Source organism: Cetorhinus maximus, chromosome 19 (genome assembly GCF_964194155.1).
Source record: "Cetorhinus maximus chromosome 19, sCetMax3.hap1.1, whole genome shotgun sequence".
In the NCBI taxonomy this organism is placed as follows: domain Eukaryota; kingdom Metazoa; phylum Chordata; class Chondrichthyes; order Lamniformes; family Cetorhinidae; genus Cetorhinus; species Cetorhinus maximus.
The window spans coordinates 50,254,892-50,268,430 of NC_135897.1; the positions used below are offsets into that span (position 1 = coordinate 50,254,892).

Sequence of the window (13,539 nt, forward strand, 5' to 3'; positions counted from 1 at the left end):
TCACCATTTGTATAAACAGTCCTCCCACCAGCTCCACCCTTGCCATAAGTTCAGCAAATAAGCCTTGATGTACAGAATTTGATATCTATCATGTGTACTACCAAGTATATCAATTCTGCTACTTGACAATATGATATGCAATAATATTACATGAACACTCTGTGAACATCATGATGTGTGTTAATAATAGTGTTAGAAGTGAATTAGGCCTAATTCTACAGCCTGCCTGCCTTCTCAGCTGTGTTTGGTGTTATTCTGACAACAAATTGCCATGCTTGTATCTCCATTCTTTTTGAAGAACAGGATTGCAATTAGTGAACCAGAAAATAAAAAAGCCAACAGATTGTTATTGTTCTGATGGCCAATTAGGAAACAGAAAATCAACAGTTCAGCGAAAAAAACTACAGATATATAGGTCAATTAGCAACTGTAAAAAGGGACAAGTTATTTCTGGCACTTCTATTTTTATTTCAGATTTCCAGCATTACTAGTTTCATTTGTATTATGTGTGTGGCACAGTGCAAGGGAGGTTGTTGACATCTTTACAGTAGACATAAATTGCCCAACTACATACACTATTTCCCCTAAGAATATGTAATTTGTAATATTGTCCCAGATTTTCTGATAACACGGTGAATCAGTGTATTTTAAGTGACTTTTGATAAGGTCTTTAAAATCTTAATTCATTGCTGAAACTGGAGATTATATAGCCCCTGCAGCCAGTGGGCTTTCTGAAAGGCAAATTTCCTTGAAGTTTGCACTGTATGCACTGTCATTCCTCCTTTTAATGCTGTTTCTAATAAGTGAAGTGGGAGGGGAGGGAATCAGTTTGGGAACCTGCTGTAGGGAATGAAGTAAATTGGAAGGGTGTGTCGGATTGTAACTGAGAGAAACACGGGGGAAAAAAAAAGAAAAAGAAATGGCATCAACACACAACTTCCTTCAAGAAGGTTGGTAAATTGCTTCTGCAAACAAACTGGCTGCTCTGGAGTTGGAGCCTGGAGTTAGCTGGCTGTTGAGTAGTTGTGGCTGTGAGGTGCTGGGCTGCAGCTTCCTGAGGGGGTGTGAGGATATCGTTGCTGCCAGTCCTGCTTCCCCGGCGCTCAGCTGCTGGTGACTTGGTGTCCGCAGCTCCGGGGAGGGAGAGCGACGCTGCTTCTTTCTCCTCGGCTCAGCCTCTTTGTTGCTCTCAGTGCCGGGGCCGCTCTCCCTTTCCATCGGAAGCGGCCCTCGTCCAATAAGCAGGCGGAGGCGGATTAAGCGAGGCCGCTGCCCCACTGGCTTTAGGCCGCGGTGGAGAGGGACTGTTCTCCCCCCACCCCCCCCAAAAAGTTCGGCCCGACGTCCCGAATAAATCTATTGTTTGAGTAAATTGTCTCATTGTTAGGGGGGGAGGGGATCTGAAAAGGGGAAAAGCTGATCACAAACCTACTTGAAGAGTGTGCGCTGTTTAAAAGAGTGAGATAATCTCAATAAGTACCATATTTTACCCAGTGAGTGAGTAAAACTGGTTCCAAATACTTCCAGATACTGCGAAGTATCGCTGGCTAAAGTAACCATAGAGTCACTGTCCACTAATATAAAGCACTCTTTCTGTTAAAACTGACACTCATACATGCTAGCAAGTCATCCCATTGTCACACCATACTGTGCCAGACAGTAAAGGCACTTTTACCAATGTTAAGATTCTACCCTGCTTGCCCATATGTGGCAAGACTAAATGAAACTGGAAAAATTGTGAGTGTTGTGCACAAAATATGTTGGAGTACATTTTTAAAATTCTCTCAACACCTCATGGTTAAATAGAACTGTATGATTAGGCTAACCATTGGTTTACTGTCTGCATTCTGTTCAACTTTGATTCAGCAATTACCTATTAACATGCACATACTATGTCAAATTGCATGCCAAAATTAGCTGAACTAAAGAGTATTTTTGGGGAAATCAGGGTTTTTTTGTCACATTTTATTTGGACCGTCTTCATTTTGCAGGTGAACAGTCCCTGCTTTAGAGTGACTCTCAATTTTTTAATACCTTATATGGCCTTGAAGATCTGTTATGGATTTGGAGAAGCGTTTGTGAAGGAAGCAAGTTAAAATGTTTAATTTTTCACACTTAAATTGGGAGATTAATACCTGAGCTAAGGGTTTGTTGGTTGTTACTGTTTAGTCCATGGCCTGGTTCTGCAGCATTTAAGCGTGAAAACAACCCATGGCATATTACAGCAATTGTGCTGAAACAACACATCATATTAATGGCTTGAAGCAATATTACTAAATGCCTTTCTGATACAAGGAAATACAGGCCTCAAACATATTTGTATATTTTTTTTATTTGTTCATGGGATGTAGGTGTTGCTGGCTAGGTGAGCATTTATTGCCCATCCCTAATTGCCCTTGAGAAGGTGGTGGTGAGCTGCCTTCTTGAACCGTTGCAATCCATGTGGTGTAGGTACACCCATGATACTGTTAGGAATGCAGTTCCAGGATTTTGACTCAGTGACAGCAAAGGAACAGTGATATGTTTCCAAATGTGTCTGCTGCCCTTCTCCATAGATGGTCGTGGGTTTGGCAGGTGCTGTCCAAGGAGGCTTGGTGGATCCCTGCACTCCAGATGGTACACACTGCTCCTGCTGTGTTGGTAGTGGGGGAAGTGAATGTTTGTTGATGGGCAGCCAATCAGGCAGACAGCTTTGTCCTGGATGATGTCAAATTTCTTGAGTGTTGTTGGAGCTGCACTCATCCAGGCAAGTGGAGAGTATTCTGTCACACTCCTGACTTGTGCCTTGTAGATGGTGGACAGGCTTTGGGGAGTCAGGGGGTGAGTTACTCGCTGCAGAGTTCCTAGCCCCTGACCTGCTGTTGGAGCCACAGTATTTATATGGCTTGTCCAGTTCATTTTCTGGTCAGTGGTAACTCCCCAGGATGTTGATAGTGGGGATAGTGATAGTAATGCCATGGAATGTCAAGGGGCGATGGTTAGATTCTCTGTTGCTGGAGATGGTCATCGCCTGACACTTGTGTGATGCAAACGTTACTTGCCACTTGTCAGCCCAAACTTGGATATTGTGCAGGACTTGCTGCACTTGGACATTGGTTGCTTCATTATCTGAGGAGTCGCAAATGGCGTTGAACATTGTATAATCATCAGCGAATATCCCCACCCATGAGCTGATGATGGGAAGGAGGTCATTGATGAAGCAGCTGAAGATGGTCGGGCCTAGGACACTATCGCAAGGAACTTCTAAAAAAATTAATTTGTGGGTTGTGGCCCTTGATCAGAGGGCATTTTAAGAGTCAGCCACATTGCTGTGGGTCTGGAGTCACGTGTAGGCCAGACCAGGTAAGGACAGCAGGTTTTAGATGGGTTTTTACAACAATCCACAGTGGTTTCATGGTCATCAATAGACTTTTAACTCCAGATTTTTAAAAAATTCAAATTCCACCATCTGTGATGGGATTCGAATCAAAGTCCCCAGAGCATTACCCTGGGTCTTTGGATTGCCAGTCTAATGACAACACCACGACACCACCACCACGACACCCTCCTGTATTGATGTCCTGGAACTGTGATGATTGACCTCCAACAACCACAGCCATCTTCCTTTGTGCTAGGTATGACTCCAAACAGCAGAGAGTTTTCCTCCTGATTTCCATTGACTCCAGTTTTGCTAGGGCTCCCTGATGCCACACTTGGTCAAATGTTGCCTTGATATCAAGGGCAGTCACTCTCACTTCACCTCGGGAGTTCAGCTCTTTTGCCTATATTTGAACCAGGGCTGTAGTGAGGTCAGGAGCTGAGTGACCCTGGCAGAACCCAAACTGAGCGTCAGTAAGCAGGTTATTACTAAGCAAGTGCCGCTTGATCGCACTTTTGATGACCCCTTCCATCACTTTACTGATGATGGAGAGTAAACTGATGGGGCAGTAATTGGCCAGGCTGTATTTATTCTGTTTTTGTGTACTTGACATACCTGGGCAATTTTTGAGTAGATGCCAGTGTTGTAGCTGTACTGGAACAGCTTGGCTAGGGGTGTGGCAAATTCTGGAGCTCAAGTCTTCAGTACTATTGCTGGAATAGTGTCAGGGCCCATAGCCTTTGCAGTATCCAGTGCCTTCAGCTGTTTCTTGTAATCACACGGAGTGAATTGAATTGTCTGAAAACTGGCATCTGTGATGCTGGGGACCTCCAGAGGAAGCCGAGATAGACCATCCATTCCGCACTTCTGGCTGAAGATTGTTGCAAATGCTTCAGCCTTTTCTTTTGCACTGATGTGCTGGGCTCCCCCATCATTGAGGATGGGGATATTTGTGGAGCCTCCTCCTCCAGTGAGTTGTTTAATTGTCCACCACCATTCACGGCTGGATGTGGCAGGACTGCAAAAGTGGATATTGTATTTTTACATAGTGAACAGCTGCTCATGGGTTAAACTGACATATTTTCTCTTCTGGCTTTGGTTAGTGATGAGCTAAATGAACCTAAAGTAAACCTGTGTTTGGAATCCTTAACACAGAGCTATCAGTAAAAAGATGTACATGGTATTGCCTGATTTTGCCCTACTTGCAATCCTGACTTATGCCTTCACCCAAGATTCATCTGCCAATCAATGAATTATCCTAGACTTGGCCTAATTCCTTGACCTGAAACATAAAATTCTTAAGGGGCTTCATAGGGTTGATTCTGGAAGGATATTTCTCCTGGTTGAGGAGTCTAGAACAGAGGGTCACATTCTTAAGAAAAATGAGCTGGCCATATAGGACTGTGATGAGGAGAAATTTCTTCTTTCAAAGTGTTGTGAATCTTTGGAATTATGTGCCTCCGGGGGCTGTGGATGTTAAGTTATTGAATATATTTCAGACAGAGGTCAATAGATCTTTAGATACTAAGGTGTTATGCTGTTATTAGAAACCGTTACCATTTAAAAAAGACATCTGAGCACCCAGCAGCTAACCGACAGAAGTGTGTCAGAAGATTTCATGTATTTTAATAGAAACAAACTGCAGTATATATATAAAGAGAAGTACAAAGCAAACATCACTAACTTAATACTTTAGGCTTATAAAAACTCATGCTAAACTCAGTTCCACTTTTCACTCCTCCCATCCCCTCTTATCTTCCCATATCTTATGAAATCTTGAAGGTTCATTCACTTTTCTTGGGACCAACCTAAAAGATATATCAGCTCTCTGGAATTCACTGACATCTCCTTAGCGTTCCAGCTAATCGCCAAGGTACTTTATTTCATGGGGGGCCTTCCATTAGCTTTTAAGCTCCACTTTCTTTATTGACCTCAGAACTCTGAATTCCACAGCTCAAGCACGGGCCTCCCTGTGACTGCTGTGCAGTCGCTTAAAACATCAGGGAGTGAGAGGGGACAGATTACCCATACCCCGACTGAAAAGTCGGTCGGCACATCACCAACGTGAAACCTGGCTTCCCCATAACAGTAATATGCTGGAGTGGCCTTAATTAGTGCAGAGTGGCACATCTCTGTCCCTTAGGGCCAATCTGATTGGCTGGTAGCTCTGTCATCCCAGCAGCACCAGAAGACAGTAGTGACCACTGCTGAGATATACAACCGCTTCCCTCAAAAAAGTTAAGATGTCTCCTGGACTTCAGGTAAGTCTGGGAATTTTGGAAGGGCATGGCTGATAAAAATGCAAATTAACTACAGTTTAATTCCAAAACTTTCCTTAATTCTGGGAAACCACATGAATAACATCCTTTACTGGAATAACTGCAAAGGTCGTATCTCCGGTTCTTTAGCTAAGTAAGCCCACCTGCTGTTTTATGATCTTGCCTTTCTAACTGTTAACCTCTTAAGTCAACATGACCCCAACCTTTTAAGTGTAATAACCTCCCAGCTTGTTTGAATTGCATTTATTTCAGGGTTGCTTTTACTCGTTTCTCAACCAGATACCTCCATTCTCCACAGTTATAACTTTAATTCCTAAAACTAAAAGTAATATTCTAAAACATAGGAATTATGAACTAGATATTCAAAACAAAGAGAATTAAGGGAAGTGGGAATAGTGCAGGAAGGTGGAATCAAGTTGTATGTTCCACCATGATTGTATTGAATGGTGGAACAGACTCAACAGGCCAAATGGCTTACTCCTGCTCATAACTTGGCTCCTTTGCCTGGCTGCCATACCTTAATCTGTTACATACATGTTTGGCAATTGAATGTGATAGCTAGGCCATTTAAATAGTTCACAGATTGAACTCAATTATCCATTAAGGATCTGGCTATTGAAGATTAGCTGCCGGTTGCAATATTAGAGACTAGAAAGTTATCAGAGATTCCATAAAAGTACAAGCCAAAGTCTCTGCATTCAATTGATATTAGCATAAAAATCTCTCCTTTGGCTGAAATAAATCCCAGATAAATTGATCTTTGCCAGCCCAAATGAATTTGTTATGACCTCAGCCAGTGTTAATTTCTGTGCAAACCAAATCCCAGAGGGAAACTTGGCTTACGGGCCATAACCTTTTTTGTATTCAGAAACCGAGAAGGCAACGTACCGATCTCAGCAGTAAGAGGCCCAGTAACACTTCTGGGATTTAAGAAATTAAAAGTAAAAGTTTTCTTAACAAAAATTAAACAAAACTTAAGCATACAAAATTACAGTTACAAATTAAGGTTGGTCTTACAAAACATTCCCCCAAAAACTCTCTACTTGGTCAAACCCACAAGTAAACACCTTCCAGGCAACACTCCCTTATAGATGTTTACTAGGAAATCCAGTAATATTACACAAGGCAAACTGCTGTAGCTTCAATAAAGGCATACCACATGACCTTTACCCTCTTCCACTCTGCGGTGGAATCCACTTCAGAATAAAACTGCTTGCTGCAGCCCAAGACTTTTCTGGCTTAACTGGATGGGTGATTCAAACTGCCTCCTCTCCCAGCCCAGAGCTCCAGCTATCTCAACAGCTCAAACAGTTCCAGGTACCTCCAGCCATCTCTAGCTCAACAGCTATATCCAGTTATCCACAGTAGCTCTAATATACATTTTTCCCTTTCATCTCTATTCCATTTTCTCACCCCTCTTTGAACCTCAAACCTTTCCAAATATAAGATCTTTCATGTTTCCATCTTGCCTTTGCTTTTGGTTCAATAGAATATAATATCCCCAATACTGTTTACCTATGGAACTCCTGCAAAATGCAAGCATGTTTTTTGCCATCTCTGACTCCCTTTGATATTCAAACAAACTCTCAACTTATCTAAAAATGCAAATGTTAGATCTAACCTATTTACCTGTATCTCAAACTTAACACTGCTATCCTTTTCATGTTTCCAAACTCCCCAGGCAACTTGACTCCTATCAATCTGCCCAGCTTAATTAAATCACTCACACACACACATACCTAGCCTTCTTGACAGAATAACACAATATTCCCCAGAATATTTTTTAAAAATCCATTCTCACAAAATTTACCTTTTCAAGGTACGTTGCAGAGCCAACAGTATGGTAATTTTATCAGACTTTGAAATTTGGCCTGTTTTTCCTACCCTTAGTCTGCTTCCAACCCCACTCCCACCAGGATCAGACTGTGAACAGTGGTACATGGTGTGTTTTCAATACTTTTTTTTAAAAAGAAAAGATACCCTATAGGAGTGTACGTAAGGTGGTCCAAAGTAATAGTTTGTAATGTGCTTTTTGTCATTTTTGAGCAAGTACCAGCTGTAGCCGGCAACAATTGTTTTTGCAATTGCATTGCTAAAGGAACATTTCATATCAATCAAAGCCACTGACACAGAATTGTAGAAGTCGAACCTGAAAGTATTACTAAAAATAGTGCTTCGATGAAAACACAATTTAACTAATTCCATCACCAAACCGCTGATAATGTCTTGTACATTACTTTGTATTAAAAAGTGTAACCTTCAAGTCAATTCTGAACAATGCTGAGGAGAACAGCTACTATATTACAAAACTAGTACATCAATTATGAATTTCTACTATCACACTTCTTGGTCTGACTTGAAGCTTCACTCTTTCTATGTCATACTTCAAGGAAATGTATAAAGAAACAAAACAACTCTTCAGGAGTGCAAAATACATGTGCCAAAATGTCTGCATCATCTTAGCTCAACTTGTGTGAACTCAAACATTATACGTTTAAAGTCAGTTAAACACTGTAACCTTAATTTAATACATCATCACAATTTACTTGGTCGTTGTTGCTCTTGGCTGTTCCTTGATTTGATGAAGATGTCTACTTAGGGTTGCCAGTTTCTGGCATGGAACTTAATGTGTCTGAACAGGCTGTTCTCAAGCTGCAGTCTTTGGGAAGATGGGGCAGGATGTCTAAGAGAGATTGGGATCCGGAGTGCAGAATTTGTTTTTCTTTCTTTCCTTCCCTGCTGCCACTCTGCCTCATCATTAAGATGTTGTGACTCAAAGCCTGATGCAGCTTGATGAAACTCTTTCGAGTTATCAACAGTCACAGATTGCAACTCTTTCGAGTACAATCACAGTTCTTGGTTTCCGGGAGTGAGACATGAACCCACAACCCTCTGAGTCAAAGGCGAGGGTGCTATGGACTGAGCCACAGCTGACACCTCGAATGCAGCTTGATGAACAAGTTGTTGCCATTCTGAACAATTGGTAGCGAGCTCCTCCCACTCGTTAATGTCAATGCCATTTCACTCAAAGGAAAGCTTCATAGTGTCTTTGAAGTGTTTTCTTTGTCCTCTCCTGGAACTTTGAGCATTTGAGAGTTGAGAAAACAGGACCTGCCGAGGAAGGCACTTTTTGGCCATCTGGACAAAGTGTCCAGTCCATCAAAGTTAATTTTGGAGGAGTTTTGCCTGAATGCATGTGGAGCTGGCTACAGGAAGGGCACTAGCGTATGCTTGACAGCTCTCCCATGAATCCGGAGGATGCAGCAGAGGCATTGCTGACGAAATCTCTCTAACATTCTTATATGTCTCCAGTACCCAGTCTAGGTCTCACTGCAGTACGGGAGCAAGGTGATGACAACTGCTCTGATTTCCTGTCTCACTGAGATCTTTGTTGTCAAACACTTAGTGTAGTTTGTAGAAGGCTAGGCTGGCATAGCTGATCCAATGTTGGATCTCCTCATGAATTGTGGTCTTTTGAGAGAGGTGGCTGCTATGCCCTGCTATGGACAAGAGGAAACTACCTCAATAGTTTCTATGGCATGATTGATCTCCCTTCTTGAAGATAATTATTATTACCACATTACTGAAGCTGAGGTGGGGGTTCTTTTTCATCCCAAACACGTAGGCTGAGTGCAAGGAGTCTTGATATGAGCAAAAGTTCACCAACTTTGAACAGCTCAGTTAGAATACGATCAGGGCTGCAGGCATTGCTGTTTTTCATCTGCTTGATTGCTTTGTGTAGCTCTCCTATCAATGCCAGTTCATCCCTGGCTTCTACCACAAAGTACTGGGTATAGTACACAGCTACTGCTGTGGATTCTCAGCTGTTGAAAATGTCCTTTGCAGCGTTGCCAATGGCATTGCCATCTTTAAGAAGAGAAACACCATCCTATGAGTGAAAATGAAGGAGATTTTATCCATTTGATCTTGGTCTCTAGATGGGCCTGGTGGCTTCAAAAAAGCTTCCCATGTCATGATGTCAGCATATTGTTGGATCTCTTGTGTTTTCTCTTCCCACCACATGTCCTTTAATCTCGGGATTTGTCTTTGGTCATCAGCTTTGAGTTGTTGGAATGCTGCCTTTTTGACATGTGACCTTGGGTTGGTCTGTCAGGAGGTCACATATTTCAGCATAATTTTCCTTGAACCAGCCCTGGTGACGATGGTGCTTGAACCCAATGGTCTGACCAAAGGACTCTAGTACAGCTGATTTTTTTTGATTCCACTGTTCTGGAATTGAGTTGGATGTGTGAAATTTTCCAGCTTGGTCATAACTGAACTTGGACCTTTTTGTTTGGTTGGGCTGTTTTACGGTTAAGACATTGATCTTCTTCCTTTTGGAATTTTGGGCCTTGCAATGTCATGGTACTGGTTGGATGTTCAAAACTGATTGAACAATTCAATGATCTGTTCAGCAGGCATCAGTCCCCCACATGGATTGAGTGATACAGGCATCACTTAGATCTTCGATCTGAACAATGACATAAAAGAGGAAGTGCCAATGCTTTTATCTAGCATGCCTCCATGTGATTTTCTATTTGTCCTTCAGGTGGTTTAATGAGGCCATGCTGAGCACAGTTTTTGAGCAGGAGGATACCATTTGCATTGGCTTTTCCCACCCCGTTTTTCCCAATGATTCTACTCCAGATATAAGAGTCACGGCCAACCCTGACATGAAAGTCTCATAGAAGGATGACCTTTTCATTTTGGATGGCAGTGAAGACTTCATTAAGGCCAGAATAGAACTTTCCATTAGCATCTTCATCAGTGTCAAGGGTCAGTGCATAATCACTGATGTTGGTGGCATAATAATTACGGCTGAACTATAGGTGAAGTGTCAGGAGTCTTTCACTTATATAACTGATGAGTTCTGGCAGTGCGTCCAAGATCCTATTCCAGACAGCAAAACCAACTCCAAGAGGGTCAATGTCAGTCTTTCCTTTCCATTTACAGGTGTATCCCTCTGCTTGTTACTTCAGCTGCCCCTCCCCAGGACAGTGGGTTTCACTGAGGGCAGCGATGCCAATTTGGAGTCTTGATAGCTCACATGATATGATTGCAGTTCTTCTTTCCAGACGGTCACTCTTGAGATAGTCCATGATTGTTCTAACACTCCAAGTTGCAAAATTGAAAGTTTCCTTTCTTTGACCACTGTTATGATTCTTGGCTAGACCCTCAAGTTGTTGGTATGATCCAGTTAGGGAATGATAATCTTTTGTTTAAAGTAGACAAAGTTTGAGATTCAAGACACTTACTAATAGAATAAATCCACGGGATTCTATGAGCTTTGAACAAACAAAAATCAACTTTACTATACAAGGTTTTAAAGATAAAACAACTTACAATGTCTATCGTATAATCTAACATTCAGGGCTACAATGAGGTACATATGAATTAACAGGAAAACTGTGGTCGAACAGACCGTACCACAACAAATGACAGATGCAACCAAATCACATTCCATGGATTTCTCAACAACCCACCCAGATGTCAGCAACACTGTGAATCAACCAATCTCACTGAAACTCTGTCTCTCTCACAAGGGCTTCCAATCTTCACCTTTGAAGATCTCACCTTGGAATCTCCTCCACAAGTCGCTCAACGATGGCCCTCTTTGCAGGGTTTTATCCTCATCTCCCGAGATTCCGTTCCCTTGGATTCCCAAGTACACTCAAGCATCACCTTACAAGGATTTTTCAACTCTTTGGCTGCGCCGAGCAGAACACTACTGCACCAAAGGGTACCTTTGCCCCAACGGCCCGCAGCACAGAGTCACCAACCTTCTGCTGCCTCCTTGAATACACAGAGCTTCTCCTGAGCCCACTCCACTTAGAGTCAGCTAACTGTAGCCCTTTTCATGCTTTTTAACTTAACTTGGATCCCCTTCCTGTCCCTGTCCTTGTCCTTGTTCCTTGTTTAGGACTCTTTTGATTCAAGCTTACTGACTCACTCACTCACTCAAACTGACTGCCTCAGAGCTGCTGTTCACTGACCCTTGAACCAACCTAGTGGCCTATCAAAATGCTGCAAGAGGGCCCTGCCTTTGTTACTAGGCAGGAACAAATTTAACAAACATTGGAACATCCTATAATTTAAATGTTACGGTCTCCATAGACTGCAAGCTTATGTAGCACACATAGACACAGAAAGAATGGATTTTCTAACACCAAAAAGATGGTTTTCAGTCAAGGTGTGATTTCCCCATCCAGGGGAAAATGTGACAGCTTATTTTTAGGACACTTTTCCTAGCCACCACCACTTTTTGGGTGAGCAGAGGGTACTAGAAGAGGACTGCTCAGTCACAGAAGTTGCTGCCCAAAGACATAGAAACATAGAAGCATAGAAATAGAAGCAGGAGTAGATCATTTGGCCCTTTGAGCCTGCTATGCTATTCAATATGATTATGGCTGATCCTCTATCTCAACGTCATACTCCCGATCTCTCTCCCCATACCCCATGACGCCTTTAGAGTCTAGAAATCTATTTCCTTCTTAAATATAGTGACTTGGCTTCCACAGCCCTCTGTGGCGGAGAATTCCACAGGCTCACCACCCTCTGAGTGAAGAAGTTTCTCCTCATCTCAGTCTAAAATGGCCTACCCCGTGTCCTGAGATTGTGACCCCTTGTTCTAGACACCCCGCCCCCCAGCCAGAGGAAATGTCATCCCTGCATCCAGTCTGTCCAGCCCTGTAAGAATTTTATACATTTCAATGAGATTCCCTCTCATTCTTCTAAACTCCAGTGAATACAGGCCTAGTTGGCCCAATCTCTCCTATGACAATCTTGCCATCCCAGGAATCAATCTAGTAAACCATCGTTGCACTCCCTCTATGGCAAGTATATCCTTTCTTAGGTAAGGAGACCAAAACTACACATAATACTCCAGGTGTGGTATCACCAAGGCCCAGTATAGCTGCAGTAAGATAACCTTGCACCCATTCTGAAGTCCTCTTGCAATGAAGGCCAACATACCATTGCCTTCTTAACTGCTTACTGCATTTGCATGCTTGCTGTCAGTGATTGGTATACAAGGACATCCAGGTCCCTTTGTACATCAACATTTTCCAGTCTATCACCATTTAAATAATACACTGCCATCCTACCGAAGTGGATAACTTCACATTTATCCACGTTATACTGCATCTGCCATGTATTTGCCCACTCACTCAAACTTGCCTAAATCGCCTTGGCATCCTTAACGTCCTCCTCACTGCTCACATTCCCACCAAGTCTCGTGTTGTCAGCAAACTTGGAAATATTACATTTGGTTCCCTCATCTAAATCATTGATATATATTGTGAATAGCTGGGGCACAAGCATTGATCCCTGCGGTAACCCACTAGTCGTTGCCTGCCATTCTGAAAAAGACCCATTTATTCCAACTCTCTGGGCAGAAATTTTCACTTGGCAGCGGGTGCACGCCCAACCCGCTCGAGCATGAAATGATGCGCGTTGACGTTGGTGAGCACGTTGACACGCAGTCGCACGATAGTTCGGTCAGCAGGCGCACGCTAGAGCCAGCAGCACACCCGTTGAAAATTCAAAGGCCTGTTAAGGCCACTAAGTTATCAATTAATGTAAATTTTTCACCGTTCGTCCAATCTAACGGTTGGTGGGCAGGTGAAAAGGCCAAGCAGCCTTTACATCTTTTTGGAAACCTCATCCATGGACGGGTGAGGTTTCCAAAAGCAAATAAAAATAAAATAAAATCTTTAATTTTTCTTTAATAATATGTCCCTGCTTATGTGACAGAGTCACATGAGGGGAAATGTTTTATTACATTTTTATTTTCTTTATTGTTTATCGTTACATCTCTTCATCTCCAAGGCTATGCAGTGCTCGCCCCCCCCCCACCCCCCCACCACCACCAGCACAGGCAGCTCGGTGCTGCTGCCCGCGTTT

General features: G+C 42.7%; 1 protein-coding gene across 3 annotated transcripts in view; it reads left to right on the top strand.

Moving 5' to 3' along the window:
• The first annotated feature begins 819 nt into the window (after positions 1–819).
• Positions 820–13,539, top strand: part of naaladl2 (N-acetylated alpha-linked acidic dipeptidase like 2) — a 955,971-nt gene continuing 943,251 nt past the window's right edge. For 2 of the 3 annotated variants that reach the window (XM_078563831.1, XM_078563828.1), the window contains exon 1: positions 842–950. The gene's annotated coding sequence lies outside the window, so the exon portion shown is untranslated. Of the gene's footprint in view, positions 951–13,539 lie in introns of all 3 variants that reach the window. The other variant, XM_078563827.1, reaches the window with a different exon arrangement.